The 10,594-nt window shown below is 39.1% G+C and overlaps 1 non-coding gene across 1 annotated transcript; it reads right to left on the bottom strand.

The window, feature by feature from the left end:
* Positions 1–2,144: 2,144 nt before the first annotated feature.
* LOC120104892 (small nucleolar RNA R71) lies at positions 2,145–2,254 on the bottom strand. The gene has a single exon (XR_016398585.1). It is a non-coding gene; the product is annotated as a small nucleolar RNA R71 (small nucleolar RNA).
* Positions 2,255–10,594: the final 8,340 nt, after the last annotated feature.

The following is a 10,594-nucleotide window of genomic DNA, read 5'->3' as shown; positions in this document are numbered from 1 at the left end:
TCAAGTACACTCTAAACATTAATTCTAATTGTTTTATATCCATTGGTATGTTTTGGGTTCTTGTATATTTATTTATTAGATAGATCTTGCATGGTTTATATAAATTGATGCATGGATTATTTCGATGCTTGATTTGTCGTAGACGTAACCGGCACGATAAATACTTGGATGTTTAATTCATGTTTTCCGATTGTATACTCCATGATTAGAACTACCCTATTATATTAATCCTAAATCAAGAATCGCCGAGTTTATTTGTTGAAAGTAACATTGTCAAGGAGGATTCCGGATCCCTAGCCTTCTCTATATTCTTGAACGTTGTTTAATCACATATTATTCTCTGCTTTTAATTTCTAAAGATCAACTAAAAAAATTACATCGAAAAATTACGCTAATAATCCATAGATCGTTCCCTGAGGAATCGACCTCGGACTTCCGAGTTATACTACTTGTGCGATTCTCCTGCACTTGGGAGAACAGTTTTATACTTGCACCAAGTTTTTGGCGCCGTCGCCGGGGAATGGCTGAGTTATTAGTATAATTTTAGATTTCATTTTTACCTTAGTAGTTAGTATTTTTCTTTTGAAAAAAAAATTAAATCTTTACTACTATTTTTAATTCCCTACACAGTTTGCATCAAACTCTTATATCATAAAAATTAGCCGTCTGATTGGACTCAAATTTGGTTATTTAGTGCAAGACACATTGTTCAATAATCTAAATGGTCTGATTGACATTCTGAGAATTTTAAGACCATTAGATTAATACGAAATCTTGCTGCTTTCTGTTTTGAATTTTCTGTATTTAATTTTTTTTAGAATCAGAATTTTATTGTTATTATATCTCATTAACCCTTGTTGCTAATTGAAAATTAAAAAAAAAAACTTTAAGAAAAGATCAAGGGTGATTATTCAAAAATTAAAAAAAAATTCAAATTTCAAATTTCAAATTTTAGAATTCAAATTTCAAACTTCAACTCATATAATTTTAAAAAAAAAATAATTTGCTTGATCACCTATTCAATGAAATTTAATGTCATGTCATAAAACATTAAAAAAAAAATCTCTTGATTGTTGCCTATAGTATAAGGCATCAGCATAAAATATTCTAAGGGCTAAACTTATTTAAAAAGATAAGGTTGGGATTTTATCACTCGTCCTTAGCCCAAAAATCACCCCAGTGTATAAATATCCTAAGCTTAACTAAAATCAACTAGACGTTGGCCCCTAAGGACATTCGAGCTCAATAGGACGAAGACCACCGAAAGTTGCACCAATTTCGCTTTGTGGCTTAGTTGATGTATAGGCAAGCTTTGTCCCTATAAGGGAGACAGTTCATCTGTTCGAGGCAAGTGGGTTTTAAGTGGGACCTTTGCAAATACATCGTGACCCCTCCACTTACCTGGGAGCTTACCTGGTCAACTCAGTTCATTAGACCGGATTGGAGGCTTAGGTGTCCTCTTCAAACCAGTTAGGAGCTGTCTAGAAATTTAAGAAAAATATTAGAAATTGAGGTGCAATGTGTTGTTGCATTTTTGATTGTGAATAGATTTTTGTTTTAGGGTGTCGTTTTAGGGTATCTTTAGTTGGTACTTATATTTAAAAAAAAAGAGGGAAATATTTTGCATGCTAAAGTGGAATAGGGACGACACCGGTCGATTAAGTCGTACAACTTTAGATCATCCCTTAGGACATACCCCTGAAATTCCTTCGCAATATCTCACACCTTGTGAGATGGCTGATTTAAATGAAGATGCGGGGAGTCACCACGATCGAGAACGTGAACCCCATGTTATGACCCTAAGACAATACCTACAACCGGCTAGGACTAGTCAGCCTTCATGCATAATTTTTCCTGATAATGTAGGACATTTTGACATCAAACCCGGAGTAATTCAATTGCTGCCCAAGTTTCACGGGTTAGAATCCGAGAGTCCGTATCTTCATTTAAAGAATTTTGAAGAATTGAGCATTACATTTAGAGTGCCGAACGTCACCGAGGATGTCCTCAAGCTGACATTGTTTCCTTTCTCTCTAAAAGATAAGGCCAAAACATGGCTAAACTCGTTGCGACCTAGATCAATAAGAACTTGGCAAGATATGCAGAGAGAATTTTTGAAGAAGTTCTTTCCCACACAAAGGACCAACTTTTTAAAAAGACATATTAGCAATTTCCAACAAAAAGATAATGAAACATTTTATGAATGTTGGGAAAGATTTAAAGACCTTCTTCTCTCATGCCCTCATCACGGGTTCGAAACCTGGAGAACCATTAGCTTCTTTTATGAAGATTTATCTCCACAGTTGAAACAGTTTGTAGAGACCATGTGCAATGGTAGATTTTTAGAAAAACACCCTGATGAAGCGTGGGAGTATTTGGATTCCCTTGCGGAGACTGCCCAACTTTGGGATAACGGGGATAGAAATAACAAGTCTTTGCCTAAGCCTACTAGCTCTGTACAGGGAGGCCTTTACAACCTCAGAACTGAGGATGATCTTCATGCTAAAATGGCAGCCCTCACTAGGAAGGTAGAAGAAATTAAGCTTAGGAAGGTTGAGCCTGTCAAAACTATAGAGCTTAGAAACGAGTGTTGTGGTATCTGCGATATGTCGGGTCATACCACTACAGATTGCCCCACCATACCGGCATTCAAAGAAGTCTTGCACGATCAAGCAAATGCTATGAACTCCTACCAAAAGCCTTATAACGATCCATACTCGAATACCTATAACCCTGGTTGGAAGAATCATCCAAATTTTAGGTGGAGAAATGATCATTCTCAACAGTCACACCATTCAGCTCCTCCACCTGCACATCCTACTTTTGCATCACCACCCTCTCAAAAGCCAAATATCGAGGATACCTTGCAATCCATACAAACTTTTCTATAAGGTCAAGCTAATATCAATGCTCAAAATACTTGAAATTTTGAAGACATAAGGAACCAATTGTCAATGTTGACTACCGTCCTAAGTACCCAAGAGAAGGGTAAGCTTCCAGCTCAATCCCAACCTAACCCACAAGTGCACGGTAGTAATAATACGGCTCCTTCTAGTTCGCATACAGAACATGCAAAGAGCATCATGACTTTGCGTAATGGAAAAGTCATTGATCAGACCGTCCCATTGAGACCGCAAGTCACTTCTAATTCTGATGCTCCCAAAACCGATGAAAAGAACAAAAAAAAAGTTGAGGTCCCAACTTCTACTGAGAAAGTTGAATGTCCTTTTCCTCCATCTTTTCCACAACGGTTAAAGCCGTTGCAAAAGCTCGAACCTAATTCTGAAATTTTTGAGCTTTTTAAGCAAGTAAAGATCAACATACCTCTTGTTGATGCAATCAAACAAGTACCCTCATATGCCAAATTTTTGAAGGACTTGTGTACTGTCGAGCACCAATTAAATGTTAAGAAGAAGGCATTTTTAACTGAAAATGTGAGTGCTATTTTACAGCACAATGTTCTTCCTAAATATAAAGATCCAGGTTGCCCAACCATCTCATGCATCATAGGCAACTTTAGGATAGAGCGAGCATTGTTAGATTTAGGGGCGAGTGTGAATATGTTGCCATATTCTGTATATGAGCAACTTGGTTTAGGTGAGTTGAAGCCAACCTCCGTCACTTTGCAATTAGCTGACAGGTCAGTTAAAATTCCAAGGGGGATTATCGAGGATGTATTGGTCCAAGTAGACTAGTTCTATTTTTCTGTCGATTTTATCGTACTGGACACACATCCGGCTTCGAACTCACAATCTCAGATTTCAGTTATTTTAGGACGTCCATTCTTTGTAACTTCTAATGCATTGATTAATTGTAGGAATGGCGTCATGAAGCTTTCTTTTGGTAACATGACCCTGCAACTTAACATTTTTAATGTTTGCAAGCAACCCAATGATCACGAAGAGAATAAGGAGGTTGACTGGGTTGAAACCATCGCGGAGGAATATTTGTTAGCTAAAGCAATTAACGACCCATCTGGTGATAGCTTAATTGATTGGTGTCCTAATGACACCAATGATGATGATTTGTCAGTCACACCTATTGTGGATAGTTTGGATATCAAGATGATCAATGGGTGGAGACCGAAAGTAGGGGAATTTGAGAAGTTGTCGCCTCGAGAGGTGAAAATAGTACCATCCCGTGAGCAAGCACCCAAGCTCGAATTGAAATCCTTGCCAAAGGAACTTAAGTATGCTTTTCTTGGACCCGAAGATACTTTTTCTGTAATCATCTCGTCTGGACTTGATCATATCCAAGAAAGAAAATTACTTGGTGTTCTAAAAAATCATAAGGGAGCCTTAGGGTGGTCTATTGCGGACTTGAAAGGAATTAGCCCCTTAATCTGTACGCATCGGATATATTTGGAGGACAATGCCAAAACCACAAGGCAAATGCAACGAAGGTTAAATCCTACGATGAGAGATGTGGTTAAGGCAGAAGTCCTCAAGTTGCTTGACGTGGGTATTATTTATCCAATTTCCGACAGCAAGTGGGTAAGCCTTACTCAAGTCGTTCCTAAGAAGTCGGGTTTGACGGTAGTAGAAAATGAACGAGGTGAACTAGTTCCAACTCGTGTCCCGATGAGTTGGCGTATGTGTGTTGACTACCGAAAGTTAAATTTGGTCACACGAAAGGATCACTTTCCTCTACCCTTCCTAGACCAAGTGTTGGAGAGAGTTGCAGGCCATGATTTCTATTGTTTTCTCAATGGCTATTCGGGATATTATCAAATTGAAATTTCACCAGAAGATCAAGAGAATACTACCTTCACTTATCCTTTTGGCATATTTGCTTTCCGACGAATGCCATTTGGGTTGTGTAATGCACCTGCAACATTCCAAAGATGCATGCTCAGCATTTTTGAAGACATGAACGAAAAATTTTTAGAAGTGTTCATGGACGACTTCTCCGTTTTTGGCGACTCATTTGATAATTGCCTTTCACATTTACAAGCAGTCTTAGCTCGATGTATGGAGAAGAATTTCATACTGAATTGGGAGAAATGCCACTTCATGGTACCAAAAGGAATTGTCTTAGGACATATTATTTCATCGAAGGGCATGGAAGTAGATAGAGCTAAGATTGATTTAATTGCTAAGCTACCTGCACCCAAGACGGTTAAAGATGTTAGATCATTTTTGGGTCACGCCAGATTTTATAGGAGGTTTATCAAGGACTTTAGTGTCATAGCTCGACCATTATGTAACCTCCTATCCCTTGATACACCGTTCAATTGGACTGAAACCTGTCAGGAGGCATTCGAAAAGTTGAAGTCTATGCTTAGCACTGCACCCATCGTGCGACCACCTGATTGGTCATTACCTTTTGAGATTATGTGCGACGTTAGCGACTATGCTATAGGAGCTGTCCTAGGACAACGCAAGGATAATAAGCCATATGTCATTTACTATGCAAGCAAAACCTTAAACGATGCTCAAATGAATTACACTACCACCAAGAAGGAATTGCTTGCAGTAGTATTTGCCTTAGATAAATTTCGCTCTTATATCCTTGGAGCTCCTATTGTTATCTTCACGGACCATGCGGCACTAAAATATTTGTTGGATAAGAAAGAGGCCAAACCACGCTTAATACGATGGATACTTCTACTCCAAGAATTTGACATCACTATCAAAGATAAAAAAGGAGTAGAGAATGTGGTTGCTGACCATTTATCACGATTAGTTTTTAATGATTCGGTGCCACAGTTTTCCATCAAGGACTCATTCCCTGAAGAGCAGTTGTTTGCACTCTCTATTGTGCCATGGTACGCTGACATTGTAAATTTTCTTGTTACAAACCGGATGCCAGAACATTGGGGGTCGACAGATAGAAAAATTTTCTTGCGCGAAGTAAAGAATTATTACTATGACGAACCCTATTTATTTAAATATTGTAACGATCAAATCTTTAGACGATGCATACCGGATCATGATATACAAAGCGTACTCTCTTTCTGCCATACTGATGCTTGTGGTGGACACTTTGCTTCTAAGAAAACCACTGCAAAGATCTTGCAATGTGGTTTCTACTGGCCTACTATGTTCAAAGACGCCCACGCGTTCTGCAGGACATGTGATCCATATCAACGTATTGGAAGTCTAACTCGTAAGCAGATGATGCCTCTTCAACCCATTACTATTATCGAAATTTTCGATTGTTGGGGCATCAATTTTATGGGCCCATTCCCACCATCTTTTGGATATGAATATATTTTAGTTGGTGTCGAGTATGTGTCCAAATGGGTAGAAGCTGTCGCTTGTAGGACCAATTATCACAAACCTGTCCTGAAGTTTTTAAAAGAAAATATTTTTTCACGATTTGGGATGCCTAAGGTTATAATTAGTGACGGTGGAAAACACTTTTGTAATAAGCCTTTCGAGACCTTATTGAAAAAGTATGGTGTCACCCATAGAGTTGCTACTCCATATCATCCGCAAACTAGTGGCCAGGTAGAGCTAGCTAATAGAGAGATCAAGCGTATTTTAAAAAAAATGGTAAATCCATCACGAAAAGATTGGTCCTTGAAACTATCAGATGCATTATGGGCCTATCATACTGCATACAAAACCATTCTTGGCATGTCTCCCTACCGGCTAGTCTACGGAAAAGCGTGTCATCTGCCTGTAGAAATAGAACATAAATCGTATTGGGCAATTAGAAAATTAAATTTTGATTTACAAGATGCCGGTCTAGCTAGAAAATTACAATTGAACAAGCTTAATGAGATTCGCAGAGATGCTTATGACAATGCTAGACTTTATAAAGAACGAATGAAAATTAGGCACGATAGATCAATTTTAAGAAAATCTTTTAAACCTTCACAAAAAGTTCTTTGTTATGACTCTCGCTTACATCTGTTTTCTGGCAAGTTGCGATCGAGATGGACAGGTCCTTATATTATAAAAACTATTTTTCCACATGGAGCGGTTGAGATTGAGAATCCACGAGATGGTAAAATTTTTAAGGTAAATGGACACAAGTTAAAACCTTTTCTTGAGAATTTTGCAGATGAAGAGGACTCCTTTTCCTTGGGGGAGCCTTCTTATGACTGAATATGAAGGCAAAGGTATGTGTCAATTAGTTAGGATTATTTTTCTAGTTTTGTAGGTTTTATTTTTCTGAATATCAACAGCTCAAGGTATTTCTCTTCTCTCCAATATTATTTTCTCTATTGTCTTTCATTATAGTTTTCTTGTATCTATTCCATTGAGGACAATGCAATGTTTAAGTTGGGGGGAGGAAAGTAATTTGCAAAAAAAAAAAAAACAAAAATGTTTTTGCATTCTTTTCTAAGCAAATGCACATGTATTTTCATATTGAGTTTGTGCAACTATTAAGGCAAGGAACACATGCATACTATGACTGATCAGAGATCTATTATTAGATCCCCGCACATGTACTTAATGATTATAGGAAGGCCTCAGGAGTTCACATTTGTTTAATGCATTTTTATTAAGCCATATCTGTAAAAGAAGTACGAGTATCATTGTCCGTACTATAAGGTTCATGATTTGGTTTTCACATAAAGATAAAAGTTGAATACCCTGGCTAGATCACCTAAGTGCCTTAGGTTCCGATCTTGGTTGACCTATAGTCACGATGCAGTCACGTTATATGGTTCAGTTTACCTCCTCTTTTTATTGAACAAAAAAAAAGAGATGACAAGTCTGACCTCGTGGCGTAGTATGGTTCGAGTAATTAAGCCCGAGGGGTGTTTCACCTAATGCCTTGAGCCAACTGGATCAGGAGTCATTGGCCGAAAACTCGTTACATGGACCTTACTAGAGCCTAATGGGGTTGGACAACTGTAGTCGTCATATATATATATATATATATATAATGAATAATGATGAAATAAAAATAAGCAAGAATGAGTTGGTCAGGCTGAACCCAGTGACATGTGATAATGGCTGATTTGACTCCATTGTATTGGACCTCTGTGTACCCGGGTTGTTTAGTTGGGATTGATAGCTCTTTCTTTACATACGAACCATTCTTGACGAATGTAGACAACATGTGATATTCTGAAAATTTGATAGATCAGGTTCTAATAAACTGTAGTAAACACTTGCGAACTTGAATAGTGCACCTAAAATTCAAGCGGTACCATGTTGTGGTGGAGGTATTAGTGCTCTAAGAAAGTCATTCTGTTTATGCATACTACACTTTAGTATTCCCTTTGCTTTGATAGTTGCCAAGCTTGAGAAAAATATATATCACATGTGTATTGACTTAGATTTTATTGTATATTATTTTATGAATGATGTTTGTGGGTAACATCTCTACAAACCCTCACGAGACAACACTCGTCCACTAGGGTAACCTAGGGGTTTAACGGCTTGTTGCACGTGCTAAGTGCAATCGTGATGTCCTACGAAAGTAGGTACGTATCTTAGTTTTGTATCTTTAGCTTCAATAAAAAGTCATAGTTTAAACCACACCTTTTGCACTCTCATTTTTTTCATTTGTCCGTTAATTGCTAAGAGACTAGCAATAAGCTAGTTGGGGGGTGTGACGAGAGCAAAAAAGTGCGATTTACACATCACTTAAATTAATATTATTGCTAATAAATAATGATAAAAGTGTTGCATTAATATTATCTTTTATGGTGCACAGGTTATTGTAAATCAAGAGTTTAAATGCGCATTTTGTATAGTTTGGGATAAAGTATGGCTCCAAGCCTGATGATGTTAGGAGCATAATTGACCTGGTCAAGCACACTTACACCAGAGCTACACATGTCTACATGCCACAGCTTCTAGAGCACATTGGGGATTAAAATAAAGAAAGATCACGTGTAGTTGGGGAAGTATTCCAAGTATTGGCTGGCTATCCCACGCTTCATCTTCAGTTGTACAAGCCCCCAATCCAGCCATCCATAGGCAATTTTTTGATTCCAAATCAGAAACTTCCCAAATTGGGCAACCCCTTTCCCAGCCGTCCGTGATGTTTTTGTGCTTCCTCTTCTTCCACCCGTCTCATGCGCTTCTGATCGGTTATTTCAATTTCAAAAATAAACCACGCAATAGCACGTATCCTGTAGGATAGTGATTACGGGTGTCGGTCCACAGGGATTGAAGAATAAGTTATTTTTCTTTTAAAAATAAATCAACAAGAAGGATTTGCTAACTTGATTTAACTAAATCAAACTATGAGTACGGATTGAAATTTTATCAAAGTAAATAGATCTAGGGTTTGGAATCCACCACATAGCATTGCATCAAGGATTGTGTTCTTAATCTTATCTTTTGGAGAGGCATGCAATTTTGGCTACAAGCCTTATAAAATAAAAGCATAAAGAGTTTTAGGAAGATCCATCTTCGGTATAGCATGAAGTGTCTACCTAAGTATGCTAATCTAGGGTGTAGCACATCTCATCTTCCTAGGCATGGATCATCTTAGACTACTTTAGCAACATGAATAGTAAATGGCATGCTCAAGGTTTAAACATCATAAAATAATTTTTCATTGAGAATGAGAATTTAAACAAACTCCAAAAAGATTAAAAGAGTAAGAACTACAATGCCCTGTTACATTGCTAGGGCTTCATCCAGCCCTAGACTAGGTGTTCAGCCGCGCATGGTGGCCGGATGTCCTTCCATCTTCAAATGAAAGCCTTCACCTCTCATTCTTCCCAGAATAACCCAAACTCTTCTCTTTCCTCCTCTCTCTCTTTTTTTTTTTTTTTTTATTTCTTTCTCTCGGCTGGTGGCTTCTTCTTCTTCACCGAAACAGGGGTTCTCCCCTATTTTCTTTCTTCTCAACCGAGCCCCCCTGTTTTCTTTCGAACCGAGCTCCCCCCCTTCCGATGGCCACCCTCCCTTTTATAGATCCCACCAAAGATTAGCCAGCGGAGGATCCATGATTTCGCGTGGAGAGGAGGAAGAACGCATGCATGATCGTTGGGGCGAAATCCATGGAATCGGCTGATTGATGGAGCTGACCGCGGGATGGAGGCGCTGATCCGGAAACGAGCTGGTTGGGTGGCTGAATCATGGGAGGAAGGAGAAACGGATGCTGGGAGCGACGCGGACGGAAGCTGGAATCCTTGGATTTCGATGCGGCTAGGATGCTGATCACGGAAGTCTTGGGATCTCGGAGAAGACGGGAATGGAGCTGGAGATGGATGCCGAGCTGGGTTACCGGCTGATGGCGCTGGTGCACTGCATGGATCACGGAGGAGATTGGTCTTTTACTCGGTTGATGGCTGCGTGGAGGATTCCGTGGGTCTCGTGGCTGGAACGAGCTGATCGGAGGAAATGAGTCTCGACGGTTGGAACGGCTCATTGATTGCCGCGGACTGGGATTGTGGAGGAAATTGGTCGCTGGCGGAACACCCGGGGATGAAGACAGAGGAGCTGGATGCGGTGGTCACGCGGTTGATTTCCCTCTTAGATGGATTTGGCACGCGGCTGATACGAGGTCCCGTTGAGGATGGAGGATCGGTTGCTTTGATGGGGGAAAAATCGGCGTGACTTTCCTGTTTCAGCATTGTGAATATATATATATATATATATATATATATATATATATATATATATGTTGGATGGCTGTTGATCTGAGAAGGATAGGGGAGTTGGCTTTGGATGGT

This window comes from Phoenix dactylifera, chromosome 1 (genome assembly GCF_051530095.1).
Source record: "Phoenix dactylifera cultivar Ajwa chromosome 1, Ajwa_hap1_PhDact_Kaust_v1.1, whole genome shotgun sequence".
In the NCBI taxonomy this organism is placed as follows: Eukaryota; Viridiplantae; Streptophyta; class Magnoliopsida; order Arecales; family Arecaceae; genus Phoenix; species Phoenix dactylifera.
This window is presented reverse-complemented; position numbering and strand designations above follow the sequence as displayed.